A 27,455-nucleotide genomic window follows, 5' to 3' on the forward strand; every position below is an offset into this window, starting at 1 on the left:
ACAATGATATAAAAGGTGAGATGAGATAAGCTAAAAAGAAATATCAATTTTAAGTTTCTAAGGCATTTTCTCTTAATTGCTTAAATGACCCTTCCTGGTTTTAAGATTTTTCTTTTTTTCTCTCTTTTTTTGTAATGTACTGCTATGGGTTTAGTTCTGCCCTGCTTCCTCACACTGTATAGTACCTTACTCTATGACAAGTCCTGTTTTCATTGTTGTTTTTGTTTGCTTGTTTGTTCAGGGTATTTTGCTAATTATTTACTCAGCTCCCCTAACTCATTTTCCATTTTATTTTTCATAAAGAGTCATGGCTTTCCTGAATCCCATATTTGCACATCTGACTCTCCCTGGACATTGTAGATAGAGGATGAACTCCTAGCTTTACAGTTATGGATTTTGGTAGGTGGCTAGGTACCTTAAAGTTAGGAATTGCAACACTGAACCTAAGTTAACTTTACGCATGTATCCCTGCATCACTTTACTTGATTCCATTATAGCATTTTGGAAATGAAAAATCCTTTTCTCCCTCTAAAACCCATACTTTGCACTAAAAGACTGACTTCTATGGGAAGATCTCAAAGGGCTTTACTAGCAACAAAAAGGCTTGCACAAGTCAGTAACATCCTATTTTTATTTTGTATATTGCTTTCTCGCTCCTCTATCTCACTTGAGCTATTAAAATTTATGTATGTTATTTTGTTTTTCTATATAAGCTGCATGAACCTTATCTACTTGACTTACAGCTTATTTCTCTCCCACATTTATATAGACTTAACTACATACACACAAGCACACATGTACACTCCTACAGTTTAAAATATTAATATAGGGTAACCTTCTTTGGTGGATCCTTTCCATCTTAAATCAATAACCTCAACTGAATATTAAAAACAAAGTAATATTATAGCAATGCACCCCGGGAAAGACATGTCAGCATGCTCCTTCTGTTAAGAGCAAGGAAAGGCAAAAGTAATCAGACTACTGATGACAGTCTAGCCAGGGGTGATAATCCCCATTTTATCAGATACATTTAAACAACTGTGTTTCACATCCCTCCAAAGCAGCTTTGCACATGTCATAGCACAAATTAGTGAAGTCTAAATTTCAGCTCAAGGCTCCATGTGTCATTTAATAGCATACATTTTCTAACTGTAGCCAAAATGCAGGCTTCCATCAGGGACCCTGAAACTCCTCATTTACATAAGAATGGGAAGTTAATTGTGTTACAGATATTCTGGCTTCCCCAAGGAGTTCATTAAGCATGCTGAACTTGCTGAGAATATAACTTAACTGTCATTTCTGAGAAATCAGGAGAATTTGACTTCAGATATACCACCCCTGGAAATAAAGGGCATAATACAATATATACATTATTTTAAACCAGAATAAGGTGGCTTTCAAATACCTGGACCACCTAGGTTCCTCTAGGTATTTGAAAGTATTAGCAGTTATTTAGGTTAACTATTTCTATTTGCATCACCATCACTTCTAAATATCAGTCAGGTACCTCATAAAGTACCAAAAGGCTCTGTTTAAGCTTTTATTATATATTGCCTCATCCATATTCAGCAGCCTTGCTATATCACGAAGGAAACCAACACCCCCCCCAAAAAAAAACAGAAACAAGAAATCCAAAGAAAAAATAAAAGAAAGAGTGAAAATGAGTTTATTTTTAACTAATTCACTTCACTGTAAGATGGGAACTAACTTTAGATCAACATGAGTTAACCTGAGCTAAAATGGTTTAACCTGACCTGAAGGACATTCCTAGCACAGCCTCTGGGCTGACAAAGACAATCACTCTCTGCAGTCCTGGAACTGTGACTGACCACACAATTTTTAACCACCCCAGGACACACTGTGAACCCACCCCACCCAGTGCCTTTTCCCTCACCCACCCTCAGTCGCTCTCTAATATACTTGACCTCAGCTGCCCACACCTCCTCCCAGCAAGTAGCAAATGCTAACATGCAACAATCACACTTCAGGTTTAGGCAGCTCAAACTATGCTACCTAAACCTGAGCCAGGAATGAACAATTGTTTGCACCCTCATATAGCAAAACATTTGCTGATTGCTATAAAGGCTCATCTTCTGTACAATTAATAACAAAAAAAAAGCTATAGGCATGCATTCATATATGTTTTTTTCCCCCCATATATGATTCAAAGGCTTCAGTGACAGTGTACTCATGCACCTCTATCTGGTGTAAAGTTGTCCATTTTGTAAATCCTACTTGGCTATTAGCTAAAAATTCTGAGTAAGAAATGCTGGCTTCGTGGTATTCTTGACAGTTAGAAGAAATGGTATTATTCATTGCTACCAATAATTATCCTGCTATATAAAGACTTGATACTTCAAGCCAATCCAATGGCAGCTTCTTTATAATTTGTACCCTTCAATGATAATTGATAGGCAAAATTACTTGAATCTGACACATACGTTTATGCATGGCATGTCATTTCTTCATTGTTTTTATTGGTTTGACTAATTACATATTTTTTTCTAAAAAAAAAAAATTGATTTTACTTTTAACTGTTTATGGAAGCCCTATCGCCAAAAACAATAAAAAAGTTAACTTTCTGTCCCCTCTATTGGTGAAAAGGGGAAAATGCTGCCATGCAGTTCTTTATTTTTATATTCTACTTACCCATAATTCCTTTAGTGACACCTAGAGGGCTAATGATTTTTAATGTATTTATGAATTTTAAGGGGTAATTATCACCAAAGAAAATTTGAAAAGGAGACAAGGTGCTTGCCTTGTAACAAAGAATTCCTGTCCATTCATGTGCCAGTATTTTGGGGGGACTAACTCATCATATCTGACTAACAGATAGAATAGGATGTGGCTACTCACTGGGCATGTCTACACAAAATACTGACTATGCCGTGGCCAAATAATACTGAGCAGTAGCACGTCACAGAACGGAGAGTGCAATACCATACTCGACAGTATGATGAGGCTACTGTGCAGTAGCATCACCTAAAAGACATTTGCCAACACTACTGCACAGTAACTCTAGTTGCTTGCTAATACTAAATTAGCAAATAAATGAACAGTAGTGACTGTGCAGTAGTGTCTCTTGTAGATGTGTCCATTGAACACTGATGACTGAGATTTTATAGATAGTTAAGATGATGCAATTCAGAGATCTGTGGGTCTCTCTTTGTGATAATTGGGAAGGGAGTTAGATGGATTATGACCAAAATTAATTAAAGGTATTTGGGGAAAGGTAATAACAGTGGGTGTGAAAGATAGGGTATTTTGCTTTGCATTTCTGTATGTCCATTGCTGTCTTGTTTATCAAATTTATACTTCCTGTTTTCCTGCATATTTCCTGTTTGTCTATATACTTGGAGTGCTTGTGCATTGTGATGTGTACCTGCTAAAAAGAAAGAAAGTGAATTTAGGTTTCCTATATTTCTGTGTAAGGACTCAGCCTGGTTCAGTTGTGTATCAAGGGAGATTCTAGTCTAGTTCTGCTGTTGTTAATCACCTACCAGAAGGTTTGCTCTCATATTTATCTCTCTGGAATAAAAATAAGAACAATGTGAACTAAATTTTCCTCTCAGCAGCACGTCAGTGTAGATGCAACAAAGGAACTATTCAAATGGTGTGTCTACATGAGATGCTACCGTGCAACTGCACATTTATTTAGTACTTGTATTAGTAAGTACTAAATAAATTTGCAGTAACTGGAGTTATTGTGCAGTAGCACCAGTAAACATCTTTTAAGTGATGCTACTATGCAGTAGCCTTATAAGACTACTCAGCGTGTTAGCACTGCCCATGTTGCGATGTGCTACTGCACAGTATTATTCAGCTACTGCTCAGTAAGCATCTCATATAAACGTGATAGGTCAAACAAGAGACAATGACTGTGAATATACTTCCCTTCGTGGGCCCATGAAAAGATCAAATCAGCAGGCCAGATTCTCAGGTGGTGTAAATTGATGTATCTGTATTAAGGTTAATGATCTGAAGAGCTGACCTAGAAAGATGTAACTTATTTTATCTAATAGATAATTCTGTTATCCTGCTTTACACAGGACAAATCGGTATGCAATCCTAAAGCAATTCAATTTTATTTAATGTACCTGCTACTTTATTTGAGGATCATTTTTTGAAGGAGTATTATAGGTGTATTCTGTTAATGCATCTAGTAATGTGTAAGTGAAATGTAATCCAGGTATCAATGGGTGCAAATAGAAAATTCAGAAACTATTATCATACATCTCATATTAAGTATAGCTGAGTGACTATTTCACAAAGAATAATTTTATGGATAATGTATTCTTTTCTTCTGCTTATGTTACAAGTAGATTGTAACATGGACAAATTTATTCATCATTCTGATTTCCATCATTCTAATTTTTACAAGGTTATATTGTGATTTTATAATTGTTCTTGAATAAGAAAAGTCTCTCTAGAAGCATATTCTGACCACAAAAGCCACAGATTTCTAACATACTTCCATATCCATTCCCTTTTTTGCCCAGCACAACTAACTTGTATATCTTCAAGGTCCAGAGAGGTTATGCAGGTGTGACAGAAGAAAGAGAAGGTACAGGGAGAAGTGTGTTGTTTCACTCAGAGGAATACTCAAGTCGTAAATGAGCTAGCATAGAAACTAGACTATAATCAATTCATGGTTGAGTCATATTGATAGTATAGTGGGGAAATGTGATCTGCCAACTGTGTCAGCATTTAAACAGAAAATGTCATACATAGAGATTTACCTTCAATTCCTATGATAAGCAACATCAACCATTAAAATAAAAGGTTTTAAACATATAGATATATAGCAACTGGCATTATGATTTCAGTTAAGATTCCAATATTAAGCTTATATGCAACACCATAAGTACAATCTATATCTAACTATAAAGAAACATTTTTTAAATGATCATTATATTATTTATACTCTCAATTTGCTTACACAAACAGGACTGCAAAAGAGAATGATTCATCCACACAAACTGTGCAAATGATTGAAAAGGCAAGTTCTTATATGCACAAAATTCTGGTCACAAATTTAGAAGATGAGTTCAGGTGTCTCTGAAAGCTTGCACAGAAGTATATACTGCTTATAAATCTGCACTCAAGTATCTCTATTGTGTAATAGATTAAAGTATTTTCAATATCTGGCTTCACATCTGCCTTATTTAGTATTAAATGGGTTTGACAGTCTCTGTCAGATCACAGAAGAATGAGTCAGTGGTACGTGTGTCTAATCTGGTACAAGTCAGCACACACTTTAGTTTCTTCTTCAGGAAGACAAAATATGGTGAACAAAGGAATATCAGACTGCTATGCTATGAACATATTATTTATTTCACAGCCCAATACAAAATGAAATTGCTTGTAACTATGTTGGCAAGACTTACTGATGCAAACCAGTATCTCCCCCAAAGTCAGTTCATATAAGCTGCCAATAGGAAGACAATTATCATAATTCCTGGTAGTGCTGTGATCTGCTAGACCAGATATTGACATGAACATGTCTAAAGTAAACTGTGATGCGTCTTTGTTTGAATTTGCCTGTCTATATATTCATTATTTTAGGTATATTTGAAGACTTTCATCCATGTTAGTTTAGCAGTTATTCAGTTTGTGGTCATTTATACTGATTCAGTTCTGCAAAACACAGAGGATTTTTCAGCCATGTACTGTTGTACAGACAAAATGACATTTTTATTTCCTCAGAGCAACACCATAGTTTTCCATTTTAAACAGAGCACAGGCTTAAAGATATACATTTTGCACCGTTTGGGGGTTTTTTTGCAAAAGAGTTTAACTCTGAATACCATTGCTATCAGCAGATGGATGCCTTTAAAACCATTATTATAAAGCATTTGGGGGTCTCAGCCAATCAGGTGGCTGAACTGACCAAACAGCTCAGACACTATCATTTTGCATAAAGAAACAGCCTTGTATGGTGGAACTAACCGCTCGTTTTCTGCTCCCCTTTAAATGTTGGACTGTTCTTATTTTTTAGTGGGGAAGAGAAATTAATGCAACAAACTAAGTTCAGTTATTGGTTCATTGTCTGCTTTTTTTAGTGTCATGTTTCCATGCTTTATTATAAGTGGGCATGAGGCTCACAAGCTACTGTTATTTTTAATTTTAACATGCAACTTTCCCTGCTTTACCAAGATTGATGCAAACAGTTCAGAAACTTTCCTGCAGTGCTACTGCCCAGAAGAAGATCCATCCATGAAAAGATTTCTCAGACAAATAGAGACATCCTCACCCTACTATATAAACAATAACATTTTCCAGGTATCCACAACTGAAGTTGACAAAGCTAGATACTGGCAGCTAAAATGTGGGAAAGAAAGCAAGTGCCTTTAGGAGGCGTTCTCAGAGTTAATGGAAGAACTGGTAGGAATCAGGAGAGAAAAATGCAGGAAGGAACTGAAGGTAGGGCTCCTATGAAATAGATGTTTTAGGAAATCTAGATGTAGGTACAATAGGATGGATTTTCCTAGCCTTGGGTCCAGAAGGTGTTTAAACTTTTGAGCAAGTAAATGTCTAAATAGAATCTGTCCCACCATATTCAAGTCACCGAAAATCCACAGATTCGTCTATTTTTGAAACCCTTAGGATTGAATCAGAAAAAAAAAACAGCAGAAGGAAAACAGAATGGATCTCCTTCTTGCTTTAAATGTTTTTTTGAGACTTGACTGTAGTAGAATAGCTCAAAAGATTTTATTGCATTTTATTCCTTTTTAAAATCATCTATATAACCATTCTTGGTTGACTACAGGGCATTTGACACATATGCACCTAGAGGAATCCTGTAACTAGATATTTGCCCCTGTATATGTGGATAATTATGTACATACTGGGTGTATCTACATGCGCAGATAGTGTGACACAGTAAATTACGGCGCAGTTCACAGTGGAGTTTATTGATCCTTGGCACAGCATTTACACCTGCACCTGGGACTGCAGCATATTGAGCTGGTGTGGCACAGCCCTGCTAGCAGGAGGCCCAGGGGGTCCACTGAGACTGGACAACAAATTGAGAGAGCATGTTCCCGTCATTTTTTCCAAATATCTAAGAAGCCTAGAGGACCTAGGCTCTCAACAACTATAGGATGTTTGAACCTTTTATTTTTTCAGCATAGCACTCTAAAAACCTTACCACAAGTAAGTCATTACCTATTGACTTCTATGGTACTCCTTTTGAAGCTGGCCCTCTGACTAGCTATAAGAGGGCTTGCTGTCTGTTGGGACAGGAGAAAGATAGCAAGCCACAATGCATGTCTCAGTCAGGTGACAGTTGATCTGACAGGGAAGTGGGCCTTGCCTTCTATCTAGGGCCTTCACTTCCACTGAAGGAGAAACAGAAACTTTGCCCTGCATAGCCCTCAATCCATTTTTTTCCAATGACTATATTAGTGGGTTAGCTTGCAAAAAAAATTGCAAAAGAATGTGTGAAAAATTGTTGACTTGTAGTGTGATGGTTTGAGGGAATATGACTATTCTGGGAAACCAAACACACTCAGTCTCAGATGTCTTCTTTAGCTTTCCAGGCGTGTCCTAGACATTGAATGATGGGAGCAAAAGTGTGAACATATACACACATCACTCTTTTGTCTTTTTCCAGCCAAGTCCTGCAGCCCCAGATTTTGGCCAACTCCATTTTCAACTGACTAAGCCTACAGGTCCATAAAGGTCACATTTATATGCTACCTGACATTTGCAAACTCTGTAACTAAGTAGTCACACCTGGTTTTCCTCATGGGCAGGGCTGTACCTCAAATATCAGGATTATTCTGGGCATCTGATTGCCACAAATGCCCCACAGAAGACCAAAAAATAGCCACTTAGCTAATGAGGAAAGAATAGAATATCATTTCTAATAGGTGACATGAATCTTGCTGTTTATTTTCAGCAGTGCTATTCACAGAAATCCCATGTAGGCTCAAGCATTAAAACAATGCTGGCATTTCAAAAAATAATGACACACCTCATTTAAATCTAGATAGTAGAATTAGCTCATACATAACACCTAGGAGGGACTAGTGTGCCAATGTAACTCTCTGGGGATGTAGTGCCTTTTGTGACCATGGAAGTAACTTCTCCCTGACCTTTCTTTCTGCCTGTCAATCTACCTCAGCAGTAGGCAAAGTATGGTCCATGGGCTGTATCTGACCAGCAGTGAACTCCTTTTCCCAGCAGCCCCTGCCCACATGGCTGAAGCCAGTTTCCATGGAGTCCCCAGCCACAGCTGCTCTGTGATAATAAAAGGCTGGGGTTGCCATGGAGAAAGGCCCCAGCCACACTGGCAGGGCATGCAGCAGGGCAGGGGGCTGTTCTGGAGCTACTGTAATCTTGAGGCAGAGGCAGCTTGGTCGGGCCCAGGGAGAAGCCATGATCTGCAGCCTGCATGCTCTGGGAAGGGGTGCTCAGGCAGCAGATTGCAGCTCTGCCCCGGCTCAAGACCACACTGTCACTGCTAGAAGAAGCCGGGGCACAGCCATGATCTGCTGCTTGCTCACCCCTGCCTGGAGCTTGAAGGCTGCAGATCATGGCTGTGGCTTGGCCCCGACCAAGCTACCTCCACCGCAAATCCCAGTGGTTCCAGAGCAGGCCCCTGCCCTGCCCTGCCACAGCCCTGACAGCACAGCTGGGGCTGGTCTCCATGGCAATGCCAGCCTTGCTATCACAGTGCAGCTGCTGCTGGAGTCACCATGGAGACCAGCCCCAGACATAAAAGCAGGGGCTGCTGGGAAATGGAGTCTGGCTGCTGGCAAGGTCTGCCATTTTGCCCACCCCTGGTTTACCTGCACTCACACAACTTTGGACATACAATCTTAATGCATCCTAATGGGGAGATCTACATAAAAATGTAGTGGTGGCAGCACCAGTGTGGGAGGGTGCCCTTACTCTTTCCTATCTCTCTGGAGAGCTGTTTGACAACAAAGCACTGTCTAGCTACTCTTCTAGTGCTTTTCAACTTCTTTAGACTCAAGCTACTCCTTCTTACACTCAAGGCATTGCTCAGAAAATGCCGGCTCTTAGTTTTAGTTTATTTCTTGGCCTTGGAAAAATATTATTCTTGCAATTTTTCTGTTACAAGGTACTCAGAAAGACCATAGGAAGTCAGAATATTTTTTGACATTATAAGTGCCTATTTAAAATTTCTGAGTTTCATTTGTGAATCATGTGCAGGTATTTGTACCCCTAAAAGTTGTATGGCACCCCATCTGAGAGCACCCCAACATGTCATGGAACCCTGGGTGAGAAGCACTAAACTATACTTTAAAAATTAAACCAATAAAAAATAACCATCTTTCAATATCTCCATAAATAATTTGCCAAATTAAATGCTAGCTATTTCTATATTAGATGTTTTGGACATGGTACAATATAATCATTGTAGACTATTCCAGAAAGAAAGCCATTGATGTTTCAAGCAAAGGAATGTAAGCAAAGCAAGAGATCAGAACTTATTAAACAAGTGATATAAAAAATATTCTTATTGATTTCCAAAGCTACTGAAAACAAACATTTTTCTACTTATTTACCTTCTTGTAATGTCATGCTTCCAATTAACTGAGAGTTTCAGCTACCATCTGTTAGCATCACTGCAGAATGTTTCAATTAGAGAATTTAAAATCTACTTCAGCTTGCCACCTTTCTGGTGCTGCATTATATTATGCAAAATGCTGATAAAATGTGAGTTACAAACCAAGCTTGGAGTATATAAGGGTACAGAGAACTCTTGGTCTTATCATAATATTATTAGAATAATATTTTTCTGAAGATTATGTAATACAAGCTAAGGAATCCACATGAATATTCACATTGCTATACAAAAGTTCTGATTAAGCTACATGTTGCTAACATACAAACATTTATTTAATTCACTGATCAGTAATCGAGAAGGTAACAGTCTTCAGAGCCTGAAGTCCTACATTTTTTCTCAGAACAAACAAATCACAGGCCATGGGAGAGTCAGATCCACTGTTATTTTATCTTTAGTGCCATAATTCTTTATCTGGCAGATGCTCAGTGCATTAATGAAAAAGGCCAACAATATACTGGGTTGTAATAACAGGACTGTCACTTGCAAATCAAGGGAAATGATTCTTCTGCTATGCTCAGCACTCTGTTCTTTTTCCTGGTTGTCTATGTGGCATCCTGTGGTTGCGTAAGTCCCAAAAAAGTCGTTTGGCATTATATTGTATATATGCAACCTCATGCACTTAGATGGTTACATATGTACCCTGACTAGTTATACACCTGTGACAGACTGTAATTTTATTGTTATATTTCTTATTTTAATCTGTTCATGTCATCATAATGTTGCATACCTCAGTTTACCTTATAGCTTTTACACAAAGAAAGAGCAGAGGCAAAGCATTGGGCACCTGCCATAATGCTTTATTAGTGGGAAATGGGCCATCAAGTGATCAGTGGGTTGACTGGCATAGAAAGATACACTATGGTACAAAGTAAATTCCAACCTAAGCACCTGAAGTGACTCCCTGGTATTTCTGGTGCCATAGAGGGATTTGTAAGTGGAGATCACCTTGGAAAACACAGGCACCCAGACACAAGAGACAGAGAAAGGGAAATAAATCCTAAGAGAGGAGTCTGAGAGGTTTTGAGAAATAAGTACCAGGACTGTCTTTTCCTGTCTGAGACAATCTGAGGAGTTAGCCTAAACATTATGACTCTTTTGGGAACACTAGAGAAGCATACTATTCAGAACAAATAAAGAAAAATAATCTAACTATAAGATTGTAAATCCTGAGACAGAGATTCACTTTTAACCGGTGCTTGTATTTCTTAACTTAGTAAGGCTATTGGTTAACCGGTGTTTGTATTTCTTAACTCACTAGGGCTATTGGTTCCAGTGTTCAGGTTTCCAGAGTTTAGTTTTACATACAAAATGTGTTAACTGCTACAAGACAGTACCTTCTAACACCATAATTAAGCACTGTCTTAGAGGAAATGGACCAGAACCCCATCCATCCTCAGCCCAGCAGCTGCAGATTGCTTTGGAGGCAGTAGATTTCATTGCCATCTGGTACCATTTCCACACTGACATGAGGCAGTACATCTTGCTGATGGTGACCGCTGGTGGGACTGTCATGGCATGCCATGACTTTTGTGCTTTGCCAAGCTTTGCCTTCCAGCCCTGTGGAGAGGCTGCAGTATTCTGTCTAGACGTTTGGAACACAGTCTGTGGATAGCGACCTGGGTGGTGGGTCCAGTACTTCCTTGACCCTTCCTGTGCCTCCTGATAGCCATGCCCCAGTTCATCTTGATGCACTCCCCTGGGGGGCTCTGTACACCTGGGTGGTTCATGTCCACCATGCCTTCATCCTTGTTACTCCTCCTGAATAATGTGACAGCAGCACCTAGTGGTGCCAGCCCACAGATCCTTTCTTGTGGCACTAGACTTAGGGCTCTTGGACATTGCCTATTTGTTTTCATTTCCATGCCAGGCATCTAAGAGTGGTGTCATCTGCCAAAGATGGCCACCCTCCAAAGCTGCAGGAGTCAGCTCACTAGGACTGGTTCTGATGCCTCCCTGTGACTCTTCCAGTCTTTGGACATGCCTGTTGCTCTGATTCAAACACGAGGTTCTCCAGCAGACAGTACCTGCCTTCCAGGAGCATTGAGCCATTTAGGGGGTGGCCTGTGGTGTTGCAGAAGGCCACTTGGTCCTCACGCTGAAACACTGCCCGGCCCCTCTTCCCAGGTATCCCTCCTCCTAGGGTACCGACAAAGACCCTACTGGATTGCTGTGGTACTGGATGGTTTTGTTTTTGTTTTTGATTGTGAGGACATGCCTTGAGAGCTAGCCCCAGGTTTTGTCTTCTGCACATGGGTCCCTTGGTGAACTGTCTATTTTGTCTTCCTGTATTGTCACCCATTTTCCCCTCAATAAACATATATAAAAAGTCAAAAAATTCTTTCTTGCTTGCTTGCTTGCTTTCTGAAAATCAGAACTAACAGTCTGAGGCTGAATGAGAAAATTATTAGAAACAAACTGATACTCAGTAATTCAATGCAAGTGAAATATGATCTTCTCCAACTACCCTTTTCTTAATTGAAAATCAAAAGTGGGAGATGTGTGAGAAAAATACTAGACAAAAAAAATAAAGTCAATTGAGCAAGTGGAAGTGAAATATGATCTTCCCAATCAACGCTTTTATTTATAATTGAAAAACAATTAATACACAGTACTGTAAGCATCTGTGTAAACAATACTGATTACTTGTTCAGATGGAGTGAATATAAATTTGTTACACAAAAGCTGAACAAAAACAGCCCTTATATTTGTACACCACCAAGCTGAAGTAAAAGCCCCAATAAAGATCTCATCAGAAAATTTCAGACTTTCCTTAATGTAGAAACATTTAGCAAGATGCCAAATGTGTCAGAAATTGGATAATAGCAGAAAATCACATGAATGTCGCATCATATTTGAATAAATTGTTTTAAATAAATGAGCGAGTAATGATGATACTTAACTAGAAACACCATGTTGAAACAGAGACCTCAATGTGTAAATTATAGAACTATTCTATTACTACTCATTTTTGAGGAGAAATAGCAAAAAGTTTGTTTCCGTAGTATAATGATTACTCCAAAGCTGCTGAAAATTAAAGGCTTACATCTCTGTTTTGGAATAATGGTATGTAAGTTACAAGCAACACACCATGAATAATATGAAATAACTAGTTAGGCTGGAACAGAATATTTCATTTTTACAAATGGCACTGCATATACAGTTCTTTAATAAAAACATTTGAAAAAGAAAGCATCAAAGACTAAATCAGCCATAGGAGAAAAAAATCCAGATTTTCTGACTGATAACATATGTACACAAAATAACTGAAGTACATTCATATTACAAAAAGAACAAATGTCTCCTCTTTTACTTGACTTGACTTCATATAAGCCTAAAATTATTTTTCCAAACTGCAACATTAATAAACATTTTACCTTTTTGATAGTTTTCTGTTATTTGCAAGAAAATACATGTGCACAGTTGTGTTTATTACTGTGATGCATGTATTTTTTCAGGATGTATCTCATAACACTTGAACTAGTGGGTGTTTAATGAAAACCCAGAAGACTAAATCATAAAAATACCGAAGTGCCTAAATGATATCTTATATTTTATAACCAAAATCCTTAAAACCGTCACAACTGTACTGCCAAGCCCTGGAACCTCTTAGTTCTTCTGGTAATTGTACTTTACACCAACAAATACCTTAGGCACTTGCTAAGCATGCTCTGCAGCTCCTAAGTCTGGACAGTGGTAAGTTATCATATCTCATGTCTACACTCACATGAGAGTTATATTCTTACACCTATTTTCTCTGTTGAACCCATTCTGGTAGGCATTCTAAGTTCAAGGTTAACCCTACACAAAACAGCAAGGAAGAATTAGTGGTGGTGGTGAACCAGGTGCTCTTTTTATCAAGTGGCTAATACACTGGCCTGGGATGTGGAAGATCTACATCTGGTTTTCTTCACTGGCCAAAGAGACTTGCAGCCCCATCTACCCCCTGCTAGAATTATTCTTTTCTCTTAATATCTTCATTTAAAAGTGGTTCCCCTTTCATGGAATAATTCAACATTCATTAGGGAGAGAGAGTGAAAATTAATTTATATATAGTGGTTACAACATTCACCAGGCATAGGAGAGACCTGTACTCCAGTTTTGCTTTAATGGTTCTTCAGATGTTCTGTGTAACATGGAACATCTCCAAGTAAAGGGATCATGGACAATCACACCCTAGTCTGGCTATGAAAGCCATAACCAGTAGTCCACCAGACATAAAAGGTCACCTCACTCTATTGCATGGAAGAAAGCTTGCTTGTGCACCTAGAATCATAGTAAGGCTCATGAGGTCATTTAGTTTAACCTCTGCTCAGGAGAGAATCATCCCTGTCTAGGCCATCTTAGAGAAAGGCGTGTCTACCCTACCCCCAAAAGGATGGAGATCTTACAGTTTTTCTAGGTAGTCTATTCCATCTGGCCACAGAGGAAGGTTCATGGTGGTTTTATCAGAGAGGGAAGCAGTTGTCTGTGTACTTGGATTAGTCACCTAGGGAGTTGAGCCATGTGGTTTTCAGTACTTCTTACATGTTAGACTCTATGCTGAATATGCTGGTGTTTGTAAATCCCATTCCCAGGAAGCTACCTCTTCCCTTGCATTGCAGAAGATACATAGCTGCACATTTCACTCAGTCAAAATATTTTTAAAAGATAGTTGCTGAAACATTGAGGGTTATGATATCTAGAATCATAAAAAATTAGGGTTGGAAGGGACCTTAGAAGGTCATTTAGTCCAACCCCCTACCCAAAGCAGGACCATCCCCAACTAGATCATCCCATCCAAGGCTTTGTCTAGCTTGGTCTTAAAAATCTCCAAGGATGGAGATTGCACCACCACTCTGGGTAACTTATTCCAGTGTTTTACTACCCTCCCAGTGAGAAAATTATTCTGAATATCTAACCTAAACTTCCCTTGCTGCAACTTCAGACCATGATTCTTTGTTCTGTCATCTTCCACCACTGAGAACAGTTTAGCTTCATCCTCTTCTGAATACCCTCTTAAGATAGTTGAAGGCTGCATCTCTTTTGTGGATCTAGCATTTGCTCTTATGCTTCAGGACCTAAAACCACTAAATGTTGAAAATAGGGTTGGAAGGGACCTCAGGAAGTCATCTACTCCAACCTCTGGACCAAAGGAGGACTACCCCCAACTACATCATTCCAGTCAGGAATGTTGTGTGTGAAGCCAATGTGTCTGCCTTATGCTTCCAGTGTTTTCTTCCTGTGAAGTTGCTTATATATTGTAATCAAGTCACCCTTCAATCTGATTAATTGAACAGACTAAGCTGTTTCTCCCTCTATGGGACTTTCGATAATTAATATAAGGGGGTTTTGTTTGTTTTGTTTTTCTTTTTTGAAGCCACATCAGTGTTTTAACATCCAATTTAAAATGTGGATGCCAGTATTTTAATATTAGACTTAGTAATGCAATGTTCAGAACTAAAATCATTTCTTTACTGGTAGTCAGTGATACCATTTGCAGGTAGAAGGATCTCACTAGCTTTTTGCCTCACACTGAACAGACAAATAATATTGATTGATTTTTCATTTGCAAAATGCTAGATTAAGTACTGATCTCTGAGTAACCCTACTAGATACACACTCGTTCAGTGATGAACCCACATGGACAATCATTTTTTAAAATCTGTCATTTAGCTAATTCCTTATCTATGCATTATAGGGTGAAAACACTTTATTTTGAAGCTTCTTTACTGGGCAACATCATAAAAAAGATCCTGAAACAGTGATGAAATCTGACAATCTCTGTGTTGCTGTGAGGTCCAACTTTTGGTTCCATTTAAGTCAGAAGGAATCATCATTCTTATATTTCTATGGGACTAAGTTTTGGCCCTTATGGAAGATCTGAACATTATCTGGACATATGAGTAAAAGGAACAAAAGTATATATAAACTGTAAACTGAAATGATATTCAAAGTGAAGTTTATAAAGCAGCAGATGAACGGAGATGAATGGAATAGTATCTAGTTGGGATGAACAATAACTTGAAGAGAGTGTATATGTCCCCCTATCTCATATACATTACCCAGAGCCAGGGATATTTTGAATGACACTTTCTTTCTTCTGCCATTATCCCAATGCCTATGTTCACCCACACCCACAGCACATGCAAGTTTCAGCATGCAAAAATCTAAATAATTTGCACACTCCTGATATATACTAGGAAGATCACCAAAAAAAGTTGCAAAAATCTTCCAGAAGCATTATACCTTATAGAGCTACCAACACCACACTGGCTTTTAGGAACATTAAAGGTAGTGTATAAGCCTGGGGCTCAGATGGATCTGCATAACATTCAGGAAAAATGTGTTCTTTGGGAACAGATATCCTGTTTGTTGTATTGAGATGTCAACTCCCTTGACAGGATGATCTAATATATTGATTCTCAATCAAGGGTGTTGAAGGGTGCCAACTTATGTTAGCACTGTTAGGTGTACAAACATGATTCACAAGAAAAAGAAAGAAATATAATTTAACTAGAAATCCATAGTGTTAAAGACATTCTGACCTGTTGTGGTCTCTGCCCATGTCCAGACGAGTTCAGCCATGTGGTATGTGGTGCCGCAGACACGTCTGCAGCACCACATACTGCACATTCAGATGTTCTCTGCACTGCAAAGGAACAGCGTGGGGCTGGGAGTGTGGGGGGTGAGGGGGTTGACCCCTGGGTGCCAAGGGGTCAAAAAACCGGTGGAAAAGAAAATGCAGAGTGGTGAACATAGGTGCAGAGTGCGCTGCTCAAAACCAGAACCTGGCCAACCAGAGCCATGCTCCAACTGCTGGCCAGGCTCCATGTGAAAGGACTACCACAGCTGTAGCCCTGGGAGGCCCCCAGGACCACAGGTAAGATTTTTTGGGCCAGCCTCAGTCTCTCCTACACACCTGAGGTAACTTCCTGCACACCAGATGGCATGTGGCACAGGCATTTCCTGGGGAAAACTAATGGTGGCACAAAGTGCGCCACTACTAGTTGTCCCCAGATAACCAAATGCCCATGCATGTGTGGACATGGCATCTGAGTTCTTTGCATCAGAAGAATTGCTGTATTTTTTTTCTGTAGTCAAAAAAAATGGATGAAAGCTAAGATGCAGCATTTTACGAGAAATGCCTTGAGTCTAAAAAGGGGTGCCATCAGTTTAGAAAGGTTGAGAACTGCTGATCTAATAGTAATGTGAGTGCATTTTCTTTCTAAATTCCCAGTCCCTACCCATCAACTTGGGTACAAAATAATCTTTGTTTCCTGTAGTTAATTTATCACTAGAATTTTCAACTTCGTAGTTGTTCCACAGGCTTCCTGGAGTTGTATTTTACTCTTTACTTTCAAACCAATGGTTACAATCCTTTAGTGAAGGGTATGCATTTTTGTGACCATGAAAAGCCCTTTATAATTAAATGGGACACCATGGAGGTGGAAACTGTTGCTTATACATACCGCACAGCAGGGTCAGGGCCTAGTTTTCAGCTATGCACATTTAGTGCATTTCCTGAAAAATGTTTGCAAAAAAAGTTTCACTATCTTGTGCCATTGGTGTTTGAGGGACTTCACTGAGATTCCAGGGTAATCTTTAGAGCTGAACTTTAGCACAAAACTATATATTTCTGCTTGGAACAGCCAGGAAAATGTATGAACATCAGTTGTTTTAAATACTTTTAGAACTATTTGTTGTATCTACACGTGTAGTTATGTACACCTAAACTTAACGTGCCTTTAAGGTGTGTTAAGGCAATTTAGATGAGCTAAAGCACATTAAGGCATATTAAACTGAGGTTCACATAGCTAAGTCGTATTTGCCCATGTGTAGCCATGCTATTGTGCATTAAAGCAGTGAGCATTCATTGATGCACATTGTGTTAATGCCCATTAAACTTTTATACATGAATCAATGCAATTTAGCTAATCACGCCTAAATTTGGTACTTGCTTTAAGCGGGTATCAAATTTAGGTCAGATTTGTCTAAAATCACCATTTTTGAGGTGCATTAAGGATGCACAATTGTGGAAACATACCCTTAATATGTCTTTAAAATGGTGATTTTAAGCTAATCCTACTTAAAAGGGCCATGTATAGACATGCCCATTGTCTAATAAATTAACAAAGATTTATGAGATACTTTGAGTAAAAAAAAAAGAATTATGATTATTTGAAGGCTAGGAATTGAAATTTTAAACAAACTGTTACTTTTTATATGGATCTGATTTATTCTGCACTGGCAAGGCACTTTATTCTGCACATAAAAAGAAATCCCTGACCTCCAAATCTTTATGTGGTGGATATGCATTTCTTTCACATTGCAATAGAGGTACAAGGATGCGTCTCAGATTTTTCAGATATAACCAATGAAATCCCATTCTGCCAAAATACCGAGCTGGTTGAAAGACTGTATTTTTCTTAATGAACTCAGTGGCAGCATCTACACATCTTCCTATGGCAATGTAGCAACAGTGGGGAAATCTTTTGTTACAGGCAGTTACTGCTCTGTGTTTCAGTACTTCCAAAAGGAAGTTCTAAAACATGGCACAGTAATAATATTGCCATATGGTGATGTGTAGACATGCCAAGTGTGTCATATTCATTTATTTGTGTAAGAAGATTGTACTCTAGATTCAATCGGTCCATTGTCATCAATGCAATGAAAATATAACTGTATATTTTAAAAGATAAAATACATGATGGCAATCATTAAAAAAGTTTGGTTATAAAAAATCTATTAAAACTAATGAAATTCTGTGGGTGCCCAGACTGAATAGGAAAGGCTTGTTTTAGTTCAAATTGTCTAAGAAATGAGCAGATTAAAATGGAGGTACTAAGAACTGTGAGAATTTTTAGGTTATTTTACTGCATGATAATAGCATTCTACACCAGAGGTTTTAATAAACATGCCATGTGCTCACCTGCTGGATTTGAAGGATTAGAATGAATTGATGCCATTCTTATTCTGCTTAATTTACTTGAAGGCATTATAAATATGAAACTGGAACCTTGTTTGTATACAAAGAAAAGTGTTGGCCTGCTTAATTCTCATATTTCTTTTTTTTAAGAGGTAGCAATAGAGAAAATATATAGAATCCCTTTGATTGTTTCTGTTAGAGTCTGAAAAAGTTAGTATTGAATAAGAGAAGAAAGCAAAAATGAGATCATACTTCAGATCCTTTTTGTTTGTTTGTTTGTTTGTTTGTTGATGTGTTCTGATTCAACACAATGAATTCAGATTTGGTGATCTATATGTTTCTAAATCCATTGGTTTCTCCCCTGATTCAATATTCATTAAATTTGGGACTGTTACAGAGACTGTGCTCTAGTAAAGTTGTATGCAGTATTAAATGATATATTTGAACTGACTTTACTAAGCCAACTAAATGTTTATTCTTTAGCAAAACTGTGTCATGCAGGTCTGCACCTCAAATAATTGATTCATATAAAAACTTGGAATTGCGCAAATAGAATCCAATAACTTTCATGATAAATGAAAAAAAAAATCCCTAAAATCTCAAGATTTATGGATTTTTCTTGAAGCTGGAATCTTTGCTACAATGAAATATTTCCCCAAAATACCTCAGGAAGTACCAGTAATTTAGAGAGAGATCCAAATTTTTCTTCGTATGTGCTGCCACACAGGTGTTCTAGTGCCTAAAAATTAGGTACCTTACCCCAGAAAAACTATACAAATTGACAGAGCTAGATGCATAGGCTCACTATTTAATAAATTAACTGGCCTAGGGACCTGTGAAGAGCAATCCAGCACACATATGCACTGACCAGGGAGTCTTCTAGGTGCATTGAGCCATTCTTTGGAAGTGCTTAGAGTTAGCCATTAAGAAAGGTGAAGCACAGAGTTATAGCTGAACCACCACCCCATATGAGAGTCTTCTGATTCAGGGTACACATTAGGCTACCCCACTCTCTTGGGATCTGGAACACCTACATGGAGAAAATGATCAGGATGTTTAATAAAGGATATGGAGCAGCACACGGAAGTCAGTCTTGAACATTCAAGCTGGTATCTGTCATTTTCCACCACTTAGGTCAATCATTCAAACATTTGCTAAAGAAGTGGGAGACGTGGATTGTAAGTCAACCTCAGCCTGAAACGCCACAAACGCACATTTCTCAAGAGGTTTCCCTAACCAGAAAAGTATGGAATAGTCTGGGTAGATCTCAGTCCACCAAATCTGCTGAAGTTGGGCCACTGGGCAGCCAAGAGTACAAGATATATGGGAACCAGACCAAGAGCAAGGAACTGAGAGCATTGTTTTGTAGCCAGTGATGTAGACACTATCTTGGGATGGGGGGGGTCCCTAGTTCCAGTCCCTGACACACAAGTGCTCATTCATTTTACAGTCATGGGATAAAAACACAGTGACTGTAGGAAACATAATGCAGTTTTTCCCCTTCCTCATGACTAGCCTACAGAGTCATGATCTCTCACACTACCTCATGAATCATGTTCTTGGCTATCCTGTGATGGCTGGAGGAGAGAAGGCCCCTTCCTTAATCTCTACGCTGTTTCTTTTGTTATAGCTTCATTTGTATTAGAGGGTGCTGCCAGTAACTTCAATTTTCTTTAAAGAATAAAACAGAACTATGCTAGCACGTAGGAGAAATCTGAAAACTAACACAAATGGGAACTGAAAGAAACTAGAAAGCCTATCAGTTAAAACAGAATTTGCTAATAGTGATGCACAATAACAAGTGCTTTGAAATTGTATACATTATCTGTACTGTCAAACTAGAAAAATTGTAAAGTGAGAGAAAAACTAGGAAACTACTTACTTACAGTGTAATTTAGACTACATAGGTCAAAGCTTTCTTTGCTATGAGATAAATTTAGGAAGAATCCTCTTGCTGCATGGGGTGATGAATTGGAAGAATACCTTGAACCTACGTGGGGACTAAGAGCCATGCTGAGCCAGTCCATACAAAATTAATATCAGTGTTATATTACTACACCATGTGCATTTTTCAAGAATCTGCTGGGGATTGGTGAGGATAAGCAAATTATCAATAAGAATGTTTTCATACTAGGCAGCAGTTGCCTAAGCCAGGCATTTGTTTAAGTAAGTGAATTAGTTTCTTTTGTTACTCCTAGCAGACTGAGAAGCAACAAGAAAAACATTTTATGAGCAGACTGGGTTTTCAGATAGAATGTATCCTTGTGAAACTATGTTTCTCAGCAAATAAGAACCAACCTACAATGCTAATCAATTTGAATAGAATGTGGAAAATCTCAAAAGGAGCTAATTTAAGTAATATTTTGGCTTGTCTATTAATTAGAAATCCTGTAAGAAACCTATTCATGTCTAAATGGCCCTTACACAGCCTTCCAGTTACAACCGGGGGGTCTTTTATACAGTTTGTCTTATTCCATATGCCTTGTGAATACATAGCCAGTGAGCATGTACACTCTGTACTCTGATTGGGCAGGTATGCACACGCTTATGGGTATGTCCAGTTGAACTTAAGTCTCAAAATTGTAGCTAGGAAAACAAAACAAAACAAAACCAAATGATTAGCAGAGTTTATATACCAGAGAAGGAGAGTCTTTCCATGTGTTAGTCCAATAGCCCAAAATCATTTGTACAACGTCTTCTCCAACCCTCTTTGAAGCTGGCCTTCTGGATAATCAGTGACCTCCGAGAGACGGTGTTTAGTATACTAGCCTGGAACACTGGTCTCAGAAAAGTAGGAACTTTCCCGCAACTATACATGTATTTGGTCCAATTAATATTGAATACAAGGTGTAGTGGCTTTGGTTTAAGAAAAAGGTTGGAGAGGACATTAGGTAAAGTCTAACTTGTGATCTGATAGAGTTCTAGAGAAAAAGAGGTCCGGACTCCCTCTGGGTCAAGGTGGTGAATGTACTACAACCCAGCTTTGTGGGTTCCTGAGCAAGTGCACTAACCAGTAGGATATTGGGTTAAAAGACGGGAAGCCTTTTCTGCCAGTGTCAGAACTTACACTCAGGTATGCAAGCTGTGTATCTGTTCAACTGGAGGTCTGGCCCATGTGTACAGAGTTGCAGTTCTTCAATAGCTGTGTGGATGACTGCATGTCCACAGTGTGCAAATACAAAGTAAGACTGAATATCAAATAAGATCTTGAACAGCACGCAAGTACCAAAACCCATAGGCATGACTAACAAATTGTCTGCCCTGTGCAGAACACTTCTGGGCGGGGGGGGGAGGGGTGTCAGGTACAGGAGAACAAGGGGAAGTGGGTAATCAGTCTTACTTGCCCTGGGGACACAAAACCCCTGACTGCTGCTGGTACAAATTAGTCTGTCCAGTCCTAGTCATGGTTGTTGCTGCTGCTATAGCAGCAGCACACAACCCCTGTGCCGGGCAACTCCTGCTATAGCTGCAGTGCAGGGGATGTTGCTGCAGCATCATGAATTCCCTGGGTAGCTACCATTCTGGTGCCTCCTCTAAGTGGGTAGTCCAGGCTGGAGCTTTGCTTGCTTACTCCTTGCTGTGCTACTGCCCAAAACCACAGTTACATGGATGATTAAGTGCCATTTGCTTGCAAAAAGTAAACTAGGATTGGGCTTTCAGACTTATCAGCTACTGTGAGACAATTTTATACCAATGTCAGGCTGTTCAAAGATATGCTGAAGCTTCCTTTTTTACTACAATTATACATGAGAAATGGATTGACAGTAAGGTTGCAAGCTTTATGCTCTATGTGGGGTCAGAAATTCACTACAGCTGAGAGAAACTTCAATGTTATGTGGATTTTTTTCTTTTGCTCAGTCTGGTCAGGGCATCACTCAGGATTTGGCCAATGAAAAACTTGTGGTATTGATGTATGTTCCAAGGAATGGTTAAGGTGGTAGATGTGACACTAGGGCTCACTTCTTTCAGTTCAGCTGTTTTAAATTATGCATTCTCCTGGCTAGATTGCTAAATTAAGGATGGCAATGGATGGAAAAAGCTCTTTCACTAACTGCTTTGTCCAACACCTGAACTTTGGTCCATTAATCTCCTGTACCAAACTCTTCATCATGATCATAATCCAGGCCTTGAATGGTAGCAATAGACCCTAGACTAATCCACTCTCTCATTTTAACTTTTGCTTCCTTTTATGAACAGTTTGTTATACAATAAACTGGACATTGTTTCCTTGAACATTCCTCTTCAAATTTCTAACTGTTGGAGGAGTAATATTCTGGGATAGCTTTCTAATGGGAGCAGAGGGGGAAATAAATCTAACTGGTTTTAAGATGGAGTTTGACACTTTGCTGAAAGAGATCATATAATGAATCTACTATCACTTGCATACACTTGATTTGATGGTCCAGGAGGACCCTTCCAGTCACACTGTCCTTAATGAGTTCTATTACACCAAAAAGTCAGTTCTGAGAGGTATAGTTTTATTTTTTTTAAACAGAATAAAGTATACTCATTCTTTATCTTCAAGTGGTAGAATTAGAAGTGGCTATACAGAACTTACAGATTGCTTGATATTTGGCATCATGTATCCTGCATCAACATACTACATATGGAGGTTTTTCTATACTAGTTTTTCCATTATACTGTTTTTTCAGCTTCAGATGGCAGCATCTGATAAGTATTTATGAGCAGTGCATTTACTAGCATGTATTATGATAAATTATAAAATAATGTAGCTGCATCTCTTAATCATATAATAAATATGAATTTTAAAACATTTTTAAATGCCACTTTATCTTGGAGATTTTGAATAGGAAATGCACTTATTTAAATTGCCAGAATCTGCAAGTTTTCTTTACCATACTCTACAAAGTTAATATGTATTAAGTAGTAACCCATGATGAGCTGCCTAATAGTGTTGGAAATTATTTTCCTTAGTTTGAATCCAGATACCACATGTACCTGACAGTAGCTAAATGGTCTGGTATGATTTTGTGCCCCAAAGGGGCATGACTTCTCATCATGGAGATCTGTGTAATAGCCATATAGTGTTCAAACCTTACTTCCTGTACAGAGAGCTTTGCATCTGACTAACATATCCTTACAGAGCTCTGAAGAATAACACTGAAGACCTCTCTGTGCACAACTTGTAACCCGTACAATTAAAACTATTACAGATCCACTGGGGGAGGAGGCATCTCAGGTTCTGAATATCAGTAAGTCTTGGAGATATTTAGAGGGGCTATGCACCATAAATAATGGTACCGGCTAATAGATCCACTAAATATCTATGTGGTTATCATGGATTCTCACAGGTCCCTGACTCCTCCTTTTTCAAAATCTTTAGGCTGTGCACCACTACTAACCACTGCTACTTCTCACTTGAAAGACTATGAACCCTATATAATGTCTCCTAACATTTCCACATTTTAGTGCTTCCTGTATAAGAAATATAATGCTCCAAGCAACACAGCTAGTACAGCAGTTGGCCAAAGCTCTGATATCAGTAGTCTAAGCATTGAAAAGATGCTACAAGTTTGCTATTCCCTCTATCTTTAAGGATGGATACTGCTGGAAGGAACCACAAGAAGTCTAGGAAAGAGCCAGGGGCCTTTAGGTAGAGAAAGGTCATAGAAAGAGGTATCAGAGAAAGCTGGCTGTTAACACAAATACAACAAATATTAGCCACCCCCACACTCTGAGTGGCAAAATGCTAAAGAAAGACCCAACCTAGCCCTTCCCCATCTCCCAAAATAAAATTAAATACCCTGAATTAAAGCCTTCACTTCACAGCTGCCTAAGGTTCCTTTCAGGTCTTCTTTTCCATGATTCTGTGAATATGGCCCTGCCAGAGTCCTTTAACCTACACATTTCTTTGACTATTATGCTACATTACATTACACTGTACTGTATTGTATTGTATTGACAAAATTGTTTCTTGGATTATACTTATGTGAGTGCATTTGAGCAGTAAACAGTGAATAGCCAGCAGTCGAGTTCTGTGGGAACTTTTCTTCTGAAAGGAGAGATTTGATCAGTTTGAGTCAGTTTTTTATGGGTCTCTCATATTGATTTCAGGAGTGCAGCTTTGATTCTTAAGTGTTTATTCTAAGTGTGACCTTGGCCTACTTTTTGCTAAAGGTGAGGTTTGAATCGTTGGAGTATAATAGATCATCTTGCAAGCACCAGGGATCTGGAGGATTATTTGAATCCCAAGCCTGGTCAGTACCACAGAAGATCACATAGAGAGAAGGAATGGAGTCAAATGAATGGGGAAACAAGGAAATAAAGAAAAATGGAACATCAACTAAGGGCTTTGAAAGAGCAGGAGTGAGTTATGTACTTTCCCGAATGGTTTAGGACTGTCAGTCTGTCTGTTTTCAGAATAGAGGAGTTATGTTTCTATGTAAAATGGGTTTGGATTTGTTTCCAATGGACCACTAGGTTTTCAATTGACAAGCTTCTCATGTCTCTGTAATTGGATCTGGATATCATCAATGGTGAGAGACAATTTTTTTGCACTAGTCACAAGAAAAATATATTAGGAGTTAGAGGTGGATTAGGTGAATGTATGTCCAAAATAAAATATTGCAGAACAAAGTTTCACCCAGTCATCTTCATGAATCAGGAAGGATTTTTCCCCTCACAATTGACCAGATGGATGCTGGTTTTTCATTTGCTTGCTTGCTTACTTGTTTTATCTCCTGTGAAGGGTCAGAGATGGGACACAGATAGGGAACGCCAGATGGGATGGACTTGTACTCTCAGAAATGATAAAGAAACACGTTTCTTAGATGTCTGGCTTCTCACTCTTAGTCACATGCTCAGGGTCATTCTGAATGCCAGATCTGAATTTTAAGAGATTGACAGGGGCCTTATGATGAGTAGTAGGGGAAAGGCAGATGCTTTCCTCACAGAGGGCAGCATGCTGGGAGTATCTTGGCATATCTCACGTAAGACACCCCTTGTTACTGCAGGCACCTATTGGCACCTCAGACTCTTCTGTGGCATACAACAGTTTGGTGCCCTGAGGAATGCTTTAGTACAATGAATCACTGGACTTCTTATAGAGGTAGCTATGTGCAATTAAATGGCTCGTGATTTACAGGAGGTCAGACTAAATGATCTCTAGCTGTGTAATCTATGAAAATCTTTTAACCTTAATGGCTATGGGAAGACGTACAGTACTGAGGGTGCCATCCAGTAATATACCATACAAGTTTTCCCAGCAAATGAAAGTGACTGAAGAACCCCCTCCCCTCCCCCCCAAATAAAAAAAATCATGGGCACTTTAATAATAGGGTTGCAGTGATATAGCCATGATAGTCCAGGAAATATACTAGAGGCAAAGGTTTTTTTGTGATATCTTTAATTGGATCAGCTGTATAGGCTCTGAAGAAATGTACCTTGTGCTCAAAAGCTTGTCAATTTTTTTTCTTTTAGCTACACACTTTGTCCAATAAAATTGCCTCATACTTTAGTAATAACTTTTTTTGTAATGCTATTTCACTCGATTTGAGGAGACAGAAAACTCTCTCCCTGACATCTACCAGGGCACCCTGGTATCTCATTCTCATCCAGACAAACATGGATATTGTGAGATACACGGTGAATATAAAAGGACATTTTGCTCCATGATGGTAATTGCTCCAGTAGGGTAGAAGGCAAAAAGTGATTAAAATATCATCACAACATATTTTAGCAAGAGTTTGCCAAGCAAACCATACTACTGCTGCTGCTACCTCTTCTTCTTCCTCCTATTATCATCAGTAAGTTTAATATTTGGTATGATTTACATTAGGAAGCAAATAAAATAATATTTATTTTCTAAAAACTTTGGAGGAAAAAGAAAATGTTCAAACTTTATTCAGATCTGAACATGAAGCAGAATTCTATGTCAAGTGCTTAAACTACTGCTGCCTCAGAAGTCCTCCGCCCCCAGGGACATCACTGTTACACAGCTTTGCAATAAAATAAACTTTATATCCTCCAGAGTTCTAATGCTCTTACTAGAATAGTACCAGCTTGGTAGCATTATTTCTAGAAACTGTAAGAATCAAGATATGACTACACTATTTAGATGTAGAAAAAATTACCCCAGGATCAACTCCACCTCCCCATTTCAATTCACAATGCTGTTACTGGTTTTACAGATTTCCTAATAATTGTATCTTTGCAGAATTCACATTACCGTAAACCTGCTCTTAAAATTATTATACTTTTGATGTTTCATTGCTACAAATGTGTCATATCTCTTGTCTTCTGTAACTCAAGAAATGCACTTTCTAGCTCACTGTTCAACAGTGGAGGGAAAGAACTGTCAGTATCAATTTTTATATCACTAACATGATTTCTTTAATGAACTAATAAAACATCAGTTCAGTAACTGAGAAGATGTGGCTCAGATTAATTTCCAGAGTGCTCCATTTCTGTCAACAAATTGACAGGGAATTCATCTTTCACTTGATCAGATTTCTGTTTCATATTTGCAGATTCCAAGGTGTGAGCCAAAGTCAGCAATCTGTTAAAATTGGCACAAGTAGCTACCGAGAAAGTGAAAATCTGAATTTATAAATTAGCTAATGAGAAAGCATTTACATTATTTCTTTTCAACAAAGGATGTTAACAGTTTGTGTGTGTGTGCATGTGTGTGCATAATATAATATAATCTAATATAATCTAATCTAATCTAATATAATATAATATAATATAATATGTGTGCATGTATATAAATGTGTATATATACACGCACATATATATTATATAAACATGTTACAAGGAATGGGGCATGGTGCAGGGATGGTATGGAGCCATGCAATTAGCCCTTAAGGGAGGAGTTCCTCATCTCTGAGTATGTTTAGCAGTGAAGACCAGACCTGGGATGCCCCTGGGTGGGGCAGCCTCCCTTTTCAAAATCCAAAGAAACACGAAGGTGTGGCAAGCGAGTGAAGG

The sequence above is a fragment of the Crocodylus porosus genome, unplaced genomic scaffold (genome assembly GCF_001723895.1).
Source record: "Crocodylus porosus isolate Cpor-Errol unplaced genomic scaffold, CroPor_comp1, whole genome shotgun sequence".
Lineage (NCBI taxonomy): Eukaryota > Metazoa > Chordata > Crocodylia > Crocodylidae > Crocodylus > Crocodylus porosus.